Source organism: Oryzias melastigma, linkage group LG17 (assembly GCF_002922805.2).
Source record: "Oryzias melastigma strain HK-1 linkage group LG17, ASM292280v2, whole genome shotgun sequence".
Classification (NCBI taxonomy): domain Eukaryota; kingdom Metazoa; phylum Chordata; class Actinopteri; order Beloniformes; family Adrianichthyidae; genus Oryzias; species Oryzias melastigma.
In genome coordinates, this window is record NC_050528.1 from 17572194 (window position 1) to 17594400 (window position 22207).

Consider the following 22207-nt stretch of genomic DNA (forward strand, 5'->3'; position numbering starts at 1 on the left):
TAAAAACTACAGGCATGAAGCCCAATGAGGCAAATTGAATTTGTGATATTGGGCTATATAAATAAAATTGAATTGAATTGAATTGATCTGCCTTTACAGAGACTTTTCATTGGAAGTGTTCACTTGAACGTGCACTGCTGTGGCCAGTGGGAACGTAGTGTAAAACCCCAAAACTTTAATAAATAACATTAAATCTAATCAAACTATGAAAGACGACAGGATCAAAAATGGGTGTCAACAACAGATGACCTGCAAACCTGACAGTTAAATACTCTGAAGATTGTTGACTTAAATGAAGACAGATTAGCAAATGAACGCATGGAGACTGTGACAGGTCGAACACTAAACCTGAAAACAAAAGTTACGTATGTAACTACGGTTTCATGAATTTTGGATGACCGCAAGAGTCCGCAGTCTCTCGTGTTGGGACCGTGCTCCTTTTGCCACATGACTTTATTGCCTCATGTGAGTCACAGGTGTCTTTGTTGTCATTAAATTCTCAAACTACGCATGTGCAAGAAGGACCATCCAGTGGTTATAGCCCCGCCTCTGATCAGGAGGGATGAAATAGAACATCACATTACAGGAACCAAACAAAACAACAGAAAAACAACAGGAAAAACTCTAATTTTGGGCAACCTGTCAGAATCTCCCCCATCTTCTCTAATGTTTGCTGATGGGGTCATGGTGAAACGAGGGGAGATATAGGAGAGATTCTTTTGAGAACTGAGATGAACTCAGGTCTTTGGTCCAGCTCCTGTGCAGAAGAAAGAAGAGATGAACATTGAGACTAAAATAGAAACTTGTACCACATGGAGTTTCCTCCCCAAGCCTTTTTGGGCCACAGGTGGTGGAGAAGCAGGTCACACAGGTCCTCCTTCCTGCCGTAGATAAAACTGATGTTCTTCTGCAGGAGGTCTCAGTGCCAGAGGAGAAGGAGAAACTGCAGAAGACTAAAAACTGACCAGGTACGCAACTTTTTTATTCAGTAAAAGATGACGAACAAAGTTCTTCTGTTTAAGACTCATATGGGAGCATCTGTTTTAAGCTGCATGGGATCAACCATGTTGGTCAGTAGTGACAGTGCCCCCCCATCAATGCTGCAGAATGAATAACCAACAGTTTTGTTGTTTTTCTACCTCATCATTCAGATTCAACCTCAAACAGACTTTATTTTTCATAAATCACGAGGATATTTAGGATGCTTTTGCATCACCGTTGTTCTCAGCTACCTGGAACCACAGCAGGTGAGTTTTCTAATTCACTCTAGTGTCTTCTAACCTTCAGGCAACATTTTTAGGAAAGAGGTGGAGGTCCAACATGAAAGTCCTAAAAGTTTTGGAGTTCAATTTGGATGAAGCTGGGAAGAGAAATGTTACTGTTTTTTATCTGATGTGGAATTAACTGGACGTCTTAAGTGCCCTGAACGCAACACCGGTTAGTTTTCTGAGCGACGGATAAATTCAAATCTTTCACACTTAGAAGCAAATTAAAGTCGATGAAACAAAACTGAATAGATGATCTGTGAGGAAAAACCTTCATGAAAAGGAAAAAAAAGCGCACAGAACAAAAAAAAAAATAAATATTTTTTTAAACGTCAACATAGATAAAACACAAGATGTTGGTCCAAAACTCAAAATTTCAGGAGAAATTTGACAATATTGAAACATTCATCGCACTGGACTTTTTGTCACCCTGTGAGTCTGAGTGTGAATACGAAAACAGACAAACTTACTTTCGGCTCAGGGACCACAGTCAGAGTGGAAGCAGCCGGTAAGAAAATCAAAAATCATTTTTCACTCATTAGAAAATCAGGTTTTAATTAAACAATTTATTTTTATTTTTATTTTTCTAAAGCCTCCATGCCACAAAAAAGAGCCAGAAATTAAGATGACAGGATTTAATTTTTTTTTTTTTTTGCAGCTATTGAAAACAACAGTCACTCCTAGTAATTTAAATTAAGCATCAGAAAGAAAGAATAAGGAAAAAAATAAACACGGAAGTTGAAAACTGATCAAGTTTTTCAGGTTTGTCTGAATTTGTGTCAAATGTATTTTTCTAAATGTGTTTCATTACTATTTTAGTCATAGTTTGTCATAGTTCATGTTGAACTTTGCAGTAGTTTGTGTCATGGTCTGTGCTGTACTGAAGCATCAGGGTCTTGATAAACTTTACTTTGGCGGCGGATCCAAACTGAGAGTTAAAGCTGGTGAGATTTTTCTTATTCCTTAACACATTTGAGGCTTTACAAGAAACTGTTTAAGAAAAGTGACAATCAAAGAAAACCTAATCTGTTGGTAGTCTGTTGGAGTCGGAGGTTCTTGTATGGCTATTAGTGGTTGTGTGGCTGCGTCTTCACAACGCCAGATCTTTGGCGGCGGCTCCAAACTCATCGTGTCTGCAGGTCAGAAAATTAGAGATTAAAAGATTTTTCTCTACTGTAACTTTTGTTGTGATTTTATGTCATTTAATCTGAACTAGGATTTAATCCACTGTTATCTAAAACCGATATGTTAGAATATTAAAATGTTAGAATTCAGATAGTTTATTATAAAATGATTAAATAACTGATCCTTTTTTAATCTGAAAACAAGCGTCACTTTGAACGGATGACTGAACTCTGCAGGATCACAGCTGTGTAGTTTTAGTCCAGCCGTCAGTCACAGTGTGAGAGGTAACACAGACAAAGTTTACTTCGGTGGGGGGACACCACTCATTGTCCTTTCAGGTGAGACAAAAACATTCAAAAACCAGGTTTTATTAAAAAAATAGGAAAAAAAACAAGAGTTTACAGAAGTGATCGATTACATGCAGGTGATGGATTTTTTTCTGATTAAAGAAAAGTTGAGGTTGCTGAATCTTAAAACCATTTATAGCTTCAAAACGATGAAGGTCACATTTCTGTTAGACGTTCAGCCTGAGCGGTTCTACCTCAGAAGGGTCATGAACTGGTAGCAGAGGCCTCAGGAGGTTCTGGGGGTTTTGGTTCAGCCGTGAGCCACAGTGGGACAGGAGGACTGGATAAGTTGGTGTTTGGTGGAGGGACTCGGCTGACGGTGGAGACAGGTGAGGAAAAGTGTGTTCATGACAGGTGGTGAGCTAAGAGTGGACGTTGTTAGAGGTGTGATTCATAAAGAATAATCGGAGGAAGAAATTGTCTGTTTTTCTAAAACAAGTTTAGCTTTCCTGGTGTTTTTTGTTCTAGTTTGTGTCGTCTGGTCTTCTGTGTTGCAGAAATTGTTGTGAAATGAACTCAAATAAGCAGAACTCTTGGATCTTTGCTGGATCTGGTCTGATTTGGTTTCTAAAAGACATCTTAGGTCAGTGGAGGTCAGGCTGTCCTCGGTTTATAATTCAAGATCTAATCATGGAGCTGATCTCTGCTTTGAGCAGAAAGCTGGCAGTTTTTGCCATGAAGTTTCCTGATGTGTGAATTCTGGAGATTACAACCGGATCTTTTTTGGTTCTGGAACCAGACTAATCGTTCAAACGGGTAAGTGTCTTTACCGATGTCGTTAGTCAAGAGTGTGAAATGAAAGGATTTCTGGGAATATCTTAGGAATGCTTGAAAACCAGGTGAAGCTAAAAAAAAAAAAAAAAAAAAAAGAAATAGTAATTATTTTAATAAAGTCACTATAAGTGTTTAAAAATACCAAATGCTGAAAGAAAGAATCAAAACAGATTTATTTCATAGGTTGTAGTTTGCTGAGCAGATGAAGACTTTGTGTCATGAAGCTTCTCGGTGTGTGAATTCTGGAGACAACAGGATTCGTTTTGGACCTGGAACCAGACTAACCGTTTACCCTAGTAAGTTCTGATGGATTTAAAAGATAAGATTCTATATCAAATAATTTATTTTAGAAGATCTAAAATTGACAAAAGCAGATTTTCACAAAATTGGTCATTTATAAGTCAAAAGTTTCTTATTTTTCTTTTTAAAACTGTTGTAAACTGAGGTTTTCATCCATAAAATTTGTAGTTTAACTTTTTCATGAAAGTTTAGATAAAAGTTCAACAAAGATATTTTTTACATTAAAAATATTCACATGAGAAGTTCATACACAAAACAATAAAGAATGAAAGTTCTGCTTTTGGCTGAATTTGTGTGTGTGACTGCAGAACAAATGGTCTACTTTGGAGCTGGAGTCAGACTTCTAAACAGAGTGTTTCAGAATTAATCCATTCAATTAAATGTATGCGAAATAAAAAAGAGGATCTGAAATCCTCTTAATGCTAGGATTTTGATCACAAACGCTAAAACCTTTTCCTTTAAAACATTTAGTTAAACATCATCTGTAGTTCAAAAACAAGCGTTTCATAAGAAATCTGTGGAGTTGTTGTACTGAGCCTTCATGATGTGTGTACACGAACACGAGGAAGACCATTTTTGGATCTGGAACTCGTCTAATTGTTGAGAGCAGTGAGTATTTTTTTCAAATTCTTTTCAAAAAAACAAATAAAAATAAAAGATACATTTGATTGTGAAAAATATCATGATAAATATTAAAATTAGGTTGTTTTTCTATAGTTTTTGCGTCAAATTTCATCTATTTACTCAATATTTAGAATGAACTAAAATAATTGATGAAAAAATCGTTTGATATTTTGTGGCAAAATATTAATATTTTTTGGTGACCAAAATTGGAACAGATTTTGTGTTTTATTTTATTAAATAGATTAAATTTCCACCAATAATTAAATGCAAAGTTAGTTCCTGCATTTAACATTAAACATCCACATCTCTGCTGTCTTGAACAGAATTTTTGTCGCAGGATGTAACTGTGTGTGAATGTGGGACAAAAGATCTTCTTTGGATCTGGAACCAGACTGACTGTTGAACCCAGTAAGTTCTGATAGAACTGTTAAATATGGAGGGAAATAGTCAGATTAGAAAACATGATGTTTAAGTGTAAAAAAATGACAGAATTGATGCATAAATTGAGATTAAACCTGTCAGACTTCGAAGAAGAAAGAAGCTGAACTAGAATCAGATCCGGTTTGTGTCATGAAGCCTCGTGTTGTGTGAACACGGGTGCAAGAAAGACGATTTTTGGTTCTGGAACCAGGTTATCGGTTGAAGCCAGTGAGTCTCAAACGTTTTCTTTTCTTTTTTTAAAAGTTTTTCTTGTTTTCTTTCCTTGTTAAAATGTTTCCTCCAAAAGTAAAAACATTTGGACTCAGAACCAGACTGTGGAAATCAGCGATCCAGATTTCACTGTTCCAGTTTGTTGTGGTTCTGGTGCCATGTCTTCATTGTGTTGGAGGTAAAGTTGTTCTTCTGGTTCTGTTGGAAGTTGGGTCCAGTTGATTCTGATGAGGCTGAAGCCAGAAACAAGAGGTTCTATGACTCAGTTCAGCTTGTTCTGGTCCATGTTTCTGTCATGTCAGGTTAGTGTGCTGAAGCCGGGACAAATGGTTCTGGTGTCGACAGGTTCTTCTGCAGTGGCAGCGCTTTGCTGCAGTTTGAAACCCGTAAGTTCTTCTTTGCTAACTTGTGTTTGGTTCTGAGTTGGTTCTTTTTTATCAGGAAGATGAGCCCAAATTTGAGTAATTAATGGATCAGGTTCTGAAGGAGAGTTCTTAACTTGGGTCTGGACTAATGGACTGAACCATCAGTGACACAGTTGTTGTGTGACCCAGCTTGTTCTGGATTGTGAGTCCGGTTCTAAAGGTTGTGCTGGAATGAAGAGGCGGGTTGGACTCAACCAGAACCGCAAATCATTTATTTCACCTTTAAGATTCAGTCTCGTTTTAAGCTTCTTTCTGGTCAGAGTCTTATTATTTTTTTGTAGAATGTTAGTTCCCTCACAGTAAAAGTGCAGATTTTTGGTGGAATCTGGTTCTGGTCCACAAGTGTGAAAACTGGAACCTTTTTGGCTCCTTTTGGACATGAAAATGTTCTGACAATAATAGAAAGATGATGAACAATCCCAAACTCTGAGACTTAAAAACCTGCAGAGGTTTTTGTAGAGGAGCGGTTCGCTGTGTGACTGGGAGCAATCAGAACAAGATCTTCTTTGGACTCGGAACCAGATTGATGGTAGAACCTCGTAAGTCCCAGAACCAAGATTTTATTATATTCTAAAGTAACTCCATGAATTAAATGTTGGTTTTTAAATCTTCAAATAACCTTATTGAAAATGCAAAAATGAATTCAAATGTACAGAAAATGTTCTGCTGTGTGATAAAAAAGTGATAAAAAATACATTAAAAAACCCCAGAAATATCATCTTAGTTATGTCCAAAATATTGGCAAATGTAGAAAAAAAATTAGTCATAATAAATTGTTTTTAACAAAAACCGCAAAAGTAAAAAATAGAAAACTGTGTAAAAGGAAAAATTACAAACTTCCACTCTAAAAAGCGTGTTTTTAAGTAATATCAATATTTACTAAGATATCTTTTTTTAAACAATAATAGGAGCTAATATGGACAAAGTTTCAGAGAAATGTTTTTCTCTTACAGATATAATGTGAGCTACTGCTGAAATTATTATAATTAAAAATAGTTTTGTTAAAGTGCTAAAAATGTGTAAATATTAACTTACAATCATTACTGTTACAATCATACTGCAACCTTAAAACAATAACACGATCTTAGGTGCCAATAACAGTTTAAAGTTGATCAAAAAGTTGTTTAATTGCATATAAAGAATAATGCAAATGTTAAAATAATGATGTTTAAGGAATTAATTTCTACAATAATAGTAGCAACAAAACAATCCTTAAATCAGATAATTCTTTATAGTGGAGCTTTGACTCTGAACAGTTTGTGTGCTGGAGCTTCATGTTGTGTGTCTGGTACCAGTCAGTACAAACTGGTGTTCGGAGCTGGAACCAGACTAATCGTTGAACCCAGTAAGTACTGCTGTCAAAAATCATTCATTTTTATTTATTTTTTTCCTAATCATTTCTGGAGCTAACATGAGTTAAAGAACAAAATCTTGTTAAAACACAAACATTTTTTATAGTTGAAGTTTTTTTATGACACAAACCTGAACATTATTTAAAAAAAAAAAAAAAAGATAAAGATGTTTTTAAACAAAAAGTCTAGATTTTAGATCTTGAATGTTGCGAGCAGAGCAGGTTTGTGTTGACGGGTTTGTGTCATGGAATGTTGTGGTGTGTGAATTCTGGCGCTGGAAGAAAGACGGTGTTTGGACCTGGAACCAGTTTAACCATTCAAACCAGTGAGTTTTGGATTTCTTGTACTGAAAAAAATGAAATATTATATTAATTAACACCAATTTGTTTTTTTTTCTTAGTTGTCACATAAAAAAAAATGTAGTTTTAATCAAATCAAAATTTAGGGTTACTCAACTCAAAACTGTAATTTGATAAAAATGAATATTTATAAATGCAACAAATTACAGAACATTTTCCTAATTGTTTCAATATTTCACTTTTTATAGTGTGTTTGACAAATGAGCTCTGAAAAAGAAGAAGGTTTGGTGTTGAAAAGCATTGTTTTAAATGACTGAATGTGTTAAGGAGAGTAAGATAATTTATTACGTGAGTGGGTCAGACTACAATTTTATTGAAGTTTGATTAGGTTTGCATTGATAAAATTCACGTTTGGAGACTTAAATAAGATGCTATTTGAAATGGAACCGGTTTAACCATCACATTTTTTTAGGTTCTGATGATAAGTTGTTAAGTTCGGATGATATGTTGGATAAAATTAGAAAAACAATGTATTTTTATCCTTGATGATCGACTCCTCAGACTCATCAAAAATTGTCTGAATATGTGTGTGAAGAGTCGACAGAAATAGTTTGGAAAAGGGTAAACCATCTAGAAGAGGACTGCATGTTAAAAACACTGAAGAAGCTGTTAAAGAAGGACTTCTTGAGGATACACGGTTTGTGTCATTGAGCGTTGTGCTGTGTGGATGCTGGTGGAGCGACCAAGATGCTGTTTGGATCTGGAACCCGATTAACCGTTGAAACTAGTGAGTTCTGACACGAACCTCCTTGTTTTTGGTGAATTCTTGTTTTTTTGAGTGTTGGTCTGTTCATAGACATCGTTTGGTCCAAAAAAATCTCAGAGTATTTTGTAGTACTTGAATGTTTCTGTTGGAGAAAAGCCCCGATAGGAGAAAAGCCCGAAACTGTAGAAGCTTTGGTTTGCTTGTCCATGTTGATGTAATTGTGCTTGTTTTACTGGCAGATCTGTTTAATCTAACGTTCATAAATTAGAAAAGTTTGAAGAGTTTAGCAGAGTTGTTTGCACATGTAAATTCTCTTGTTGTGTGAATGTTGGTAGCTCCGCAGACAGGATTCTGTTTGGACCTGGAACCACATTAACAATACATACCTGTAATCTTAATTGAGACTATTTGTGGGCTCTTTTTTGTGGAATAAGTGTTCTTTCTGGAGCTTCTGGACTCAGGTCCAGCTCCTCTGGAGTTTTTGCTGTGAAGCTTCATGCTGTGTGACTACTGGTGCTGGTGTCAACAAGCTCATTTTTGGACCTGGAACCAGAGTTACTATAGAAACCAGTAAGTTGTGAAATATTTGAAGTTTGTTTTTGAAATGAAAGCCTGAACGTGTCCATGTACTGGGGGATACCTCACCTTCACCCGTCATTAGCTGGGTAGCCTTCAGGAACCCTGTGATCCTGAACAGGGTTGACAAAACTGATAGAAAACATGAAAGTAGATTTGACTAATATTTTTAATAGAAATCTTTTCAATTTAAAGTTCAGTTTTGATGGAATAAGTGTTTCTCTGGAGTTTCTGGACTCCGCAGCTCCTCTGGAGTTTGTGCTGTGAAGCTTCATGCTGTGTGAATCTTGGTGGTTCTGCAAACAAGCTCATTTTTGGACCTGGAACCAGAGTTACCATAGAAACCAGTAAGTTTTGTTCAAAACTTTTAAACTGTCCATAAATTGATATTGTGTTGGACTATGAAGAAATGTTAAGATGAAATAGAAAATTATAGAAAAATTACCAAATTGTTCCCCAATAACATAGCTTAATTGATTACATCTAAACAAAGTATCTATAGAAAATCTTTATTCTTAAATGTATTAAATTAATAAACTAAAGTTAAGAAATACAGTACAGTAAAGGTAAATAAACTAAACTATAACTAAATAGGTTCTTTCAATATAATTTACAGCAAATACTTAATTCTAGTGTCCAATGAGAATTTTTTGTTGCATTATAAATTGAAAAAAAGGATCCTTTGTGCTTTAAATTGAGTGTTTGAAAGAATTCAGAATCTCACTGGCTTGAAACTAGTAAGTAAAAAAAACTATTATCTTTCTAAAAGTACGAAATGCTATAATGTTTTTCCAACATAGAAAGGGATTATTTCAAAGTTTAAGTGTAAAAATATAAAATTAATTTAAGAATAAATTATCAACTAGTTTAAGATGTTCAGTCTTTGCATAAAGAAAACCACATTTTGGATTACGGTTTATTATCGTTATAAAGTTAATGTATTTTTGAACTCTCAGATCCAGATAAAATTTACAAAAATAAGTCATAAAACGTGGAGCCAGACTGAGGAGGTTTTGGAAGTGAGTCGCTCAGTTTATGTCCTGGAGCTTCGTGTTGTGTGAATGCTGGCACTGACAAGATCACCTTTGGATCAGGAACCAGATTAACCGTTCACACCAGTAAGTTCTGATGAAACTCATCATACACAAAACTTTGATCCAGTTTATTGTTGGAAAAATGTTTCAGACATGATGTTGTTATTAAACTTTCTTATTTTTCAATGGATCCAAAGCCGCAGATTAGCTTCTCAATTAAGTCTGGTTTTATTTTTTCATTTTTTTATATATTTATTGAGAACTATTATAGATAACTTCAATATGTCTGGTTCTATGTTCATACTTTTTAGTAAAAAAAAAAAAAAACGGATCTTTGCAAACAGAAGGTTGATTCTGAAAAACAATTTTTAATAATTTCAATAAAAAAGACTAAAAATATTCATATCTGCTTTTAGCTACAAGTAAACTTTCAGCACTAAGAAAATAATATTTTCTTTAATGACATTTTGTTCTGAGTTTGTATATTATAACCTGCCACAGTTCATCAAATCTTTGAACTGAAACCAGATTATCCACCAAAAATAGTCAATTCTCCTACAAAAACAGACGACAAAACTAGAATCTGATCCATAACTTTCCTCATAAAATTTAAAGTATAGTGTATAGAAATACAAAAACAAAAGGTTAAAATGAAGCTTCAATAAAAATCGTGATTAATATAAAACAAACTGGCTGAACAAAATAGTTTATAATCTAATATTTAAATTAAATGTCAAGTAAAAAAATGTTTTATTACAAACAATATTTACATTTAGAGTTTAACATGACTTTGCTGCTGCCTGGTTTGTGTGGTGCTGCTTCATGTTGTGTGTCTGTGAACGTTCTCGTCTTTGGAGCTGGAATCTGTTTAACCGTTGAAAGAAGTAAGTTTTAACATTAAATATTTGTTATGTAAGTCAAACAACAGATTGAGATAAAATCTTTTTAAAATAATGTCTTTATGACCTTAATGATGTTTTTTGGCGTGAAGAGTCATGAGGGAATTCTTTTGTGATATTGAGATATATAAATAAAATTGAACTGAATTGAATTTGTGAACAAGATCAAAGGCAAATATAGAAATATATAAGTCTCAGGTTTTGTTCAAAGTTTGACTTTGTTAAAACATTGAATAAATGAACAATTTGATCAGATCTCAGAGAAGATGAGGAGCAGCTGTTATGGTAGCAGAGCGGCGGGTTGTGTGTCTAGTTATGGATCTGCAGACAAGACGATCTTTGGATCTGGAACCAGATTATCCATTGAAAGCAGTGAGTTTAAACTTTTACTTTATGTTTTGACCTTTAAAAGTGTTCTGAGTTGAACTGAAATGAAAAACAGAAAGATTAAATCTTGATTTAGGGAGATAAATTGACTAAAATTTACCATAAGATCATAATTCCATGCATTGTTTTCAGTAAAAGCTGTTGGTAAATGAAAAACCGATTGATGAAGCTCCACGTCTTTATGTGATCGTCTGAATGAAGAAAGAATTGCTCAGTTTGTGTTGGTGAATGTCTTGTCTCTCTTGGCTTTGTTGCTGTTGTGTTTGTGTCATGCAGATGTATGTTGTGTGTCTGGTTTTGGATCTTTTAAAAGGATCATTTTTGGACCTGGAACCACTTTAGCCGTTGAGTAAGTTCAGATCAAATCAAACCTTTTCTGCAGAAACATTGACAACAAAAGAAAAGAGGATTTTGAAACTTGGAAAAATAAATCTTGTTTTAAGTGTTATCATCTGCATAAAAACAGACAGACAATTCTTTCATGATAAAGAAATATAGATACTAGGATTAAATCTTCACATTCAGATTGAACGCTGATCTATTCGTCCTTCAGTTTATGCTGTTGAGTTTCCTGTTGTGTGAATACTGGTTCTGGATATAGGACGATCTTTGGACGTGGAATCAGTTTAACCGTTCAAACCAGTAAGTTACAATTAAAAATGTATTGTTTAAGATTTAATATTGTTTTCTTTCAATGCTTGAGTCAATGTACTATTTTATGTTCTTACTATTTAGGCTTGGTGTTTAAAAGTTATGTAAAGTGTTTATAGGCTCAAACATAATTACCCTACGAATTGAAAAAAGTTATAATTTATTATCACTGATGTTCAACTGTAAAGCACAATATCAGAAACATTCAGATTTAATTTAAAGTAAATTTGATGAATTGTTTTGTTAGTTTCTGTGTAACAGTGATTTGTAGGTGAGAGTTGGTTGTTGGGTTTGTGTTGTGAGTCTGTGTGTTGTGTGAATGCTGGTGCTGCCAGCAGAATCATCTTTGGACCTGGAACCAGATTATCCATTGAAAGCAGTGAGTTTAAATGTTTTTTTGTTTATGAAAATAATTTGCTTGAGTTTGACTAAAATCAAAGACAGGTTAAATATTGACATACTGAGAAAAACCAAGTTGAGCTTCAGATCCTAATTCTTTAAACTGATTTTAGGAAAGGTTGTTGGTACATAAAAAGCTGATTTTTGAAACTCAGTGTCTTTATAAGATGTAAAATGTATGTTTTGGCTTCGTTGTGGATGTGTTTGTGTCATAAATGTCTGTCTGGTGTTGGAAACATCCAGATTGAACTTAAAATGAATCAAAATAATGGTTTGTTTTGGTAGTTTTGGAGTAAAAGTGAGTGTTTGTAGTGTTTGTAGGTGAGAGTCGGTTCTTGGGTTTGTGTTGTGGGTCTGTGTGTTGTGTGACTGGTGGTGCTGCTAACAGAATCATCTTTGGACCTGGAACCAGATTATCCATTGAAAGCAGTAAGTTCAGATGTTTCTCTATGTTTAAACCCCCAAAATATGAACTACTGATGTAATAGTTTAATCTTAAAATTGAAGGCATCATGTTTTTGACTCATGATGCTATTCAATGATTAACAGTTTCTATAATTTTGACCTTTTGTAAGTTTTCTTTAATAATTAATTATTGATTGAAGTAGATGTTTTCTTAGTAGAAAACTGAATTCCAGAGTTGGTTAGTTAGTTGGAAAGTCGTACTGAGTTTGTGTCACAAAGATTCATGTTGTGTGACTGATACAGCTCGAAAAATCATCTTTGGACCTGGAACCAGTTTAACCGTTCACACCAGTGAGTTCTGATTCAAAACTATTCCAATAACTACAATTATTTACAGTCTGATAGAAAAGTTTCACAAAATGCGAAAAAGGCAACTGTAAAACTGTTCATGTTTTAGAGGAAAATCTTCCTCAATCTGAAGTCATGAAAGAAAAATATCTAAAAATATGTTTAAATATTATTAAAAGAAGAAATGTTGATGTGAAAGTGAGGCAGATGCTGCAGGTTTGTATTTTAAATTTGTGAGAATTCCGAAAATAAGATATTTTTTAGTGTTGGAAATCATTCAATTACAGATTTTAGCGATTTATTTTATGAAACAAGAACTCTAAATTGCCTGAAAAAATATTTTAATTCTTTATAATATTTAGTGCTTTGATGCTTAATAAGAATTTGTCAAGTAATTTGAGGTTTTTTAGATCATTTGTGCTTTGAATTTAACAATGAACTCATGTGTCAGTCTAACGCTGATGTAAAATACTGACATTTTATATCAAATGAAGCAGTTTAGTGAGCTAAATTGTGTAAAAAAACGATCTTATTTATTTCAATAAGTAAAATCCATGTTTATTTGGGTCTGCTTCACTTTGTGCTTAAATGTTTAGGTACAACAATATTTTTCTGCAGAGATAAATGTATGTTTAATATAAAAAAAACCTTGAACTTATTAAAATTGTTTTCAAAACCAGCAGCAGCAAAAAGAACAAAGTGATTAATGTGATCTTATTTTGACCTAATTATTCAAAAGAATAACATGAAAGCAACTAAAAAGTTGTCTTTTATATTTGGATTTTGTGTTTGGAAGTCATAATCTTCTTTGAAATGGGCTCAGCTGCAGTTTTTGTTGAGGTCGTTCTTGTTGTGTGACTGACGCTGGTGGATATAAGATGATTTTTGGACGTGGAATCAGAACAACTATTGAAACCAGTAAGTTCAGACTTTTATCAAGTTTAGTTTTATAATGGAAAAAAAAAATTAGAAAATATTTTTTTTTCAAGTCATTGGCTTCAAAAAGTAAAACAAACATGGAAAAAAATAATAATTTTGACTATTTTTCTTTTTTTTTTTTAGATTTTGTTCAGTTTTTCTAAATCAAACTCTGACTTAAGCAGTTGTGAGGATTTTCAATGTTGATGAGTTTGTGTTGAGGAGACATTTGTGAGTTTGTGCTCTGGAGCTTCATGCTGTGTGAATGTTGGAGGGGGAATTAAAATGATCTTTGGATCTGGAACCAGATTAACTGTTCACACAAGTGAGTTCAACATTCTATCATTCAGATTTTGTTTCTGATGCATTTTTAAAATTCAAATTCCAGTGCTGAAACATAAAAGAGAATTATTTGTTCATGTTTTAGTCAAAGTTTTGTCTGATGTGAAAGTATATGTATAACCACAATTATAGCTGCTTTGAAAATCCTTAATATAGATAATAATCTAGATTGAAACCTAATCTACATTCTTATGTCATAAATATTATTTCATGATGGACATGATTTTGGTTTGAAATTATGAGGATAAGTTTGACATTGTTTGGACCTGGAATCAAACTACCGGTTCAAACCTGACTTTTTTTTTTTTTCTTCAACAACAAAATCGTCAAAAAAAAAAACAAAAAAAAACGAATGTTTAATAGTTTTACATGTAGAAAAAAAAGATGAGATTTCCAGTTTGTAGAGATGTGAGTTTGTGCTTTGGGGCTTCATGCTGTGTGAATGCTGGAGGAGGAGAAAAGCTGTTCTTTGGATCAGGAACCAGATTAATCGTTCACACCAGTAAGTCCATGACTCTTTCATTCAGATTATGTTTCTGATACGTTTTTAAATTTAAACTCCAGTGTAAAAACATCAGAGGAAATAATATTTGTTTATTTTACTTGAAGCATTTATTGTGAAAGTACATGTATGTCTAAAATAACAACTAGTTTGAAAATTGTTTAATCAAAAACTTAAGCAGAAAAAGAGTTTTATTTAAAAGAAAAAAATCGAAAATAAAGAAAACCAATTGTTGAATGTTTAACAGTTTAGATCTCTAGTTAGTAGAGATGAGAGTTTGTGTTCTGGAGCTTCATGCTGTGTGACTACTGGAGCACAAGATAAGCTGTTCTTTGGATCTGGAACCAGATTAATCGTTCATACCAGTAAGTTTATATTTCTATCATTCAGATTATGTTTCTGATGCATTTTTAAAATTCAAACTCCAGTGCTGAAACGTAAAAGAGAATTATTTGTTCATCTTTTTGTCAAAGGTTATTCTGATGTGAAAGTATATGTATAACCACAATTATAACTGCTTTTAAAATCTTCAATATAGATAATAATCTGGATTGCAAACTAATCTACATTCTTATGTCATAAGTATTATTTCATGATGGACATGATTTTGGTTTTAAATTATGAGGATAAGTTTGACATTGTTTGGACCTGGAATCAAACTACCGGTTCAAACCTGACTTTTTTTTTTCTTCAACAACAAAATCGTCAAAAAAAAAATAATGTTTAATAGTTTTACATGTAGAAAAAAATGACGAGATTTACAGAGAAGTGAGTTTGTGCTTTGGAGCTTCATGCTGTGTGAATACTGGAGGACGAGAAAAACTGTTCTTTGGATCTGGAACCAGATTAATCGTTCACACCAGTGAGTTCACAATTCTTTCATTCAGATTATGTTTCTGATATGTTTTTAAATTTAAACTCCAGTGCCAAAACATCAAAGGAAATAATATTTGTTTATTTTACTAGAAGCTTTTATTGTGAAAGTACATGTATGTCCACAATCGCAACTAGTTTGAGAATTGTTTAAACCAGTAATAATTTGGATTGAAATTCTGATTCATCTATATTTTTTGTCAGAAATAAAAGTCCATGATAGATGTAATCTGGTTTTAAATTCTAATTATAAGTTTGACAATGTTTTGGACCCGAAACCAAATTACTGGTTCAAACCAGGGACTTTTTTTTTCTTTAAAAACTTAAACAAAAGAAAAAAGCTATATTTAAGAGAAAAAAGAATGAAAATAAAGAAAACCAATTGTTAAATGTTTAACAGTTTAGATCTCTAGTTAGTAGAGATGAGAGTTTGTGTTCTGGAGCTTCATGCTGTGTGAATACTGGAGCACGAGATAAGCTGTTCTTTGGATCTGGAACCAGATTAATTGTTCACACCAGTAAGTTTATAATTCTATCATTCAGATTATGTTTTTGATATGTTTTTAAATTCAAACTTCAGTGTCAAAACATCAAAGGAAAGAATTATTTTTTGTTTAATTATAAGCTTTTATTGTGAAAGGATATATTTCACAACTGGTTTGAAATTCCTTCAAGTAAATCATAATCTAGATTTAAATTTATATAATCAACAGTTTTTATAACATAAAGATAATATAAGGTTGATTGTAATTCAGTTTTAAATTCTGATTCATAAGGAATAAGTTTTCCATTGTTATCACCAGAACCAGATCAAGGATTCAGAGCAGTAAAATGTTTTCTTCTTCTTTAGAATATTCAAACATTTATTTATTTTAGAAAAAAAACACAAAGAAAACTGTAAAATATTCAACAGTTTGACATGCAAAATAAGACGAGATCTTCAGTTACAATAGATGTGAGTTTGTGTTCTGGAGCTTCATGCTGTGTGAATGCTGGAGCACGAGAAAAGCTGTTCTTTGGATCTGGAACCAGATTAATCGTTCACACCAGTAAGTTTATAATTCTATCATTCAGATTATGTTTCTGATATGTTTTTAAATTTAAACTCCAGTGTAAAAACATCAAAGGAAAGAAATATTTTTGTTTAACTATAAGCTTTTATTGTGAAAGGATAAATTTCGCAACTGGTTTGAAAATCCTTCAAGTAAATCATAATCTAAATTTAAGTTTATGTAATCTTCAATTTTTATAACATAAAGATAATATAAGGTTGATTGTAATTCAGTTTCAAATTCTGATTCATAAGAATGAGTTTCCCAATGTTGTCACCAGAACCAGATCAAGGATTCAAACCAGTAAAATTATTTCTTCTTCTTTAAAATATCCAAACATTTATTTATTTTAGAAAAAAACACAAAGAAAACTGTAAAATATTCAACAGTTTGACATGTAAAATAAGACGAGATCTTCAGTAAGAATAGATGTGAGTTTGTGTTCTGGAGCTTCATGCTGTGTGAATGCTGGAGGACAATATAAGATCTTCTTTGGATCTGGAACCAGATTAACTGTTGAACACAGTAAGTCTGATTATTGATTTTTGATTACATGAGAAGTTTAGGATAATTCCAGTTTAAGAAAGTAAAGAAACAAACTAGTTATTTAGAGTCAGCAGACAGAATTGAAAATTTAAATGTGTTTGACTTTGTGGTCTCTGAGTTTGTGTGTCGGACCTTCACATTGTGTGACTCAGTTTGGAACAGCCAAGCTGGTGTTTGGATCTGGAACCAGATTAAGCGTAGAAACCAGTAAGTGTGTTTAGACTGGTTTGTAATTGAACACGGTGATGTGAAATTCAGAGTCTCGGTTTGTTTCATAAAGTTGTGGTTGTGTGTGTTGGGCAGGAGGGACAGTTTGTGTTTGTGTTCTGGAGTTTAATGTCGTGTGTCTGATGGAAGATATAAAACCATATTTGGATCCTGAACCAGGTTAATGATTGAAACCTGTAAGTTTAGATCAAATTCACGATGATTCCAGATAACAGAAAACGTTTAATGACGGATCAGGTTTAAAGTGATGGTCAACATAAAACACAAATAGAAGTAAAAAACATTAGGATTTGATTTAAAGTTAATCAAAATAATTCGTTTTAGTGTGAAAGTGATGTTTCTGGATTTTAGGAAGCAGTTTGTAGTCGAGGATCAGTTCTTGGGTTCTTCAGTTTGTGTTGTGAGTCTGTGTGTTGTGTGTCTGGTAATACAGGCAGAATTATCTTTGGACCTGGAACCAGATTATCCATTGAAAGCAGTGAGTTCAGATGGTTTCTTAATGTTTTTTTTATTATTTAAAGGAAGTTTGTTCTTAGTTTACCTCATTGACTGAAATCGAGTTCAGTTCAGATCCCGGTTCAGGCAGAAATATTGGTAAACAGCACATTTACTATGTAGTTAAATTCTTTAATCTGACCTTCAGAAAAGGTTGTTAGTGAATGAAAAGCTGATTTTTGAAGCTCCATTTCTTATGTGATCGGCTGTTTGAGGAAAAGTTGTTCAGTTTGTGTTGTTGAGTTTCCTGTTGTGTGAATACTGGTGATAAGATCCTCTTTGGACGTGGAACCAGATTGATTGTAGAAACCAGTAAGTTCACAGAATAATATTTATACTAACACTTGGACTTTCTTACAGGGTGTTAATCTTTAGGATTCCTCCTTTTGTTGTTGTTGCATTTGTGTAATACAAATGTGTGATGTCTCTGGGTTTAGATCTGCTAAAAAGATTTAAAAAAATGTGTGAGTTTTATTGAGAAAGGATAAATAGGACCATAAACCCAAATGCTTGAAAATAGTTTAAATCCTCCATGATCCTGATTGAATCTCGTAGTAATTTACATTTTTGTGTCAAACCTATAATATCACGCTGGATGTAGTTTGTTTTAAATTCTGATTATAAGATGAGTTTGTAAATGTTCTGGACATGGAACCAGATTGACAGTTCAAAGTGGGGAGATGGGTTTTTTAATTCTTCAAAATCTCAAAAAAAAAAACTACATCAGTTTTAAGAACATGTCAAAGTCTAACATAAAAATAATTAATTATTTGTATAGTTAAAGAAGAAAAAAATCATTGAAGAAGAAAAAAAAAGCAGAGAAAAAAAACTGCAGAATATTTATCAGTTTTAAGAACACTTGAAAGGTGAGATCTCCAGCTTTAGGGATGTGAGTTTGTGTTCTGGAGCTTCATGCTGTGTGAATACTGGAGTAGGAAATAAGATCGTCTTCGGATCTGGAACCAGATTAACCGTTCACACCAGTGAGTTTATTCTTCTTTTATTCAGATTATATCTATGACTTATTTTTAAGTTTGAGTCCAGTGTAAAACATGAAAAGGATGAATAATTTGTTCATGTTTTACTATAAGTTGTATTAAGTAAATAAGACTGTGATCACAAATGTTTGAAAACCTTTTAAATCAATAATGATCTGGATTCAAACCCATAATAACCTACAGTTTTAGGTCAGAAAGATCATTTTTTGCTCGATACAATTCGGATCATGAGAACACGTTTGATCATGGAACCAGGCTGAAAGTTCAAACCAGTTAGATGTTTTTTTCTCTTCATCAAAATCTTGAAAAAAATAAAACAGAAATGTAGAATTAAGAACAACCTCAAAAAATGAGATCTACAGATTACAGAACTGATGGAAGATGTTTTTTAATTGTTATCAAAATTTCCAAATAAAAAAAAGACTTCAAAAGAAAAAACATCACGAGAAAATAAACTGTGGAACATATTTATTAGTTTTAGGAATACATTTAATAAGGGAGAGATCTGCAAGTTTGTAGAGCTGAGTTTGTGCTTTGGACCTTCATGCTGTGTGAATTCTGGAGGACGACAAAAGATGATCTTTCGATCTGGAACCAGATTAATCGTTCACACCAGTGAGTTCATAATTTCATCATTCAGATTGTGTCTCTTATTTATTATTAAGGTTAAGTCCAGTGTAAAAACATCAATAGAATGAATTATTTTTTCTTTTGTATGACTGTAATCTTAAATGCTTAAAAATTCTTTATATCAGTAATGATCTGAACTAAGACTCATAAAAATCTAATAATAATAGTTTCTAACTATAGGTTTTATGTCAGAAAAATTTTTGTTGTTGAATACAATTTAGTTTTGAATTCTGGTTCATAAGAATGAGTTTGGCAATATTTTCGACTTGGAACCAGGTTCAAACCAGTAAAACATGTTTTTTCCTTCTGCAAAATCTTCAAATATAACAAAACAATTAAAGAAAAGAGAAGAAAATCTTAGAATATATGTAATAGATTTAAGAACACATGCAAAAAGGAGAAGTTCTACCGTTAGACGACAGTGACGTTCTAATAGAGAGTTTGTGCTCTGGAGCTTCATGCTGTGTGAATACTGGAGGACTAAATAAGATCGTCTTTGGATCTGGAACCAGATTAACTGTTGAAGACAGTAAGTCTGATTATCTATTATGTAAGAAGTTTATGATAATTAAAGATAAATGGGATAAATATTACTAATGGATCAGGCTTAGAGTGATGTTCAACTTTAAAACTTGTTGTTGGAAACATTCAGATTTCATTTAAAGTAAATCAGATTAATTTATTGTTTTGTCAGTTTTGATGTAAAAGTGATTGTTTATGGTGTTTAGAACACAGTTTCTAGTAGAGAACGGCTTCTCTGGTTTGTGTTGTGAGTCTGTGTGTTGTGTGAATGTTGGTGCTGCTAACAGAATCATCTTTGGACCTGGAACCAGATTATCCATTGAAAGCAGTAAGTTCAGATGGTTTTTGTTTGTTGTTTTTGACTTTTTTTGAGTTTGACTAAAATCAAAGAGAGTTAAAAAATGAAGACACATTTAACTTAAATTAATGTTTTAACTGATTTCAGAAAAGTCTGTTGTTGAATGAAAAGTTGATTTTTGAAGCTTTACATCTTCGTGTGATCGTCTGAATGAAGCCAAAGCTGTTGAGTTTATGTTCTTCAGTTTATGTTGTTGAGTTTCCTGTTGTGTGAATGCTGGATATAAGATGATCTTTGGACGTGGAATCAGTTTAACCGTCGAAAGCAGTGAGTTTAATGTTTATTTCTATCATAATTTGGTGTTTCTCCTTCAGAAGGAAAGAAAACAGAAATATTGATGTGAACATTTTGAATTATCAAAATAACTGAATGCATTTTGACACTCAATTTCAGTGTTTAATAGCATCTATCTTTTATAGTACATTTTGTGATTTTTAAAATATTGTTCTTTGTTTGTTTAAATAATTGATTAGTAGATATTAATACATTTCTTGAGTTTAAATCTGAACTCCAGAGTTGGTTACCAACAGAAAAGGTTGTACTGAGTTTGTGTCACACAGATTCATGTTGTGTGACTGATACAACTCGAAAAACCATCTTTGGACCTGGAACCAGTTTAACCGTTCACACCAGTGAGTTCCCATTCAAAACTATTCCAATAACTACATTTATTTACAGTCTGATGCAGAAGCTAAACTCAGTTTAATAGAATCTGAAAAAGGTAAAGTGTAAAACTTCATGTTTTAGAGGAAAATGTTTCTCAATCTGAAGTTATAAATGAAATGAAAAATATCTCTAATAATGCTTAAACACTATTTAACATGTTATTGAAAGTGAAGAAAAAAAATACAATTAGAAAAGATTTCTGTTCGTGTCATTGGCTTCAAAAAGTCAAGCAAACGTGAAAAAAACATCTAATTTCGACTATTTTATTTAGTTCAGTTTTTCTAAATCAAACTTTGACTTAAGCAGTTGTGAGGATTTTCAATGTTGATGAGTTTGTGTTGAGGAGACATTTGTGAGTTTGTGCTCTGGAGCTTCATGCTGTGTGACTACTGGAGGAGGATATAAGATCTTCTTTGGATCTGGAACCAGATTAACCGTTCATACCAGTGAGTTCAACATTCTATCATTCAGATTTTATTTCTGATGCATTTTTAAAATTTAAACTCCAGTGCTGAAACATAAAAGAGAATTATTTGTTCATCTTTTAGTCAAAGTTATTGTCTGATGTGAAAGTATATGTATAACCACAATTACAACAGCTTTGAAAATCCTTAAAATAGATAATAATCTGGATTAAAAACTAATCTACATTCTTATGTCATAAATATTATTTCATGATAGACATGATTTGGTCTTAAATTATGAGGATAAGTTTGACATAGTTTTAGTAGATTTCAGTTCAAATTAGTAACTTCAAAAAGTAAATAAAAAAATAGAGATTTTTTTTAAATAAACTTTGGTATAAACCACAGAGGAGTTTTAATGTTGACTGAGTTTGTGTTGAGGAGTTTTGCACTGTGTGACTTCTGGATCTGGACTCAGGATGATTTTTGGAGCTGGAACCAGATTAACCGTTCAAACCAGTGAGTTCACAACCAGATCTAGTGTTTTGTTTTTTTCTTTTTCCAATTTTGTTAATTTTTTTGACAGTTTATTGTTTCTTAAACTCAGAACGTTAACAAATGTTTAGATATCAAATGTTAGATAAAAAGACTATATAATCTGCACAAATCTTTAATCAAAACTTGACCAAAATTTTGAAACTGTTCAGACGATAAATTACAATGTTAGTAAGTTATTATTGAAAAAGAGGACAAAAATTGACTTTGCTTCACTGCTCCGTTTATGTGAAAACTTACAAACAAAAAATGAAATTTTGAACCAGATCACTAATTTCAATTAATTCAGATCTAATTTCCTATTAATGTATATTAAATTTTATTGCTGTGTGTTATAGTTAAGTTATGAAATCCATTAAAACGAATAAAACCATCAAATAAGAATTAAATCTCCTAACATTTGGGGCTTTAATCCTGCTCTTCATAAACAAATATCATTAAACAGAATTCCCTTAATGAAACCATAATCTGCCGTAAAACTTAAATGAGAT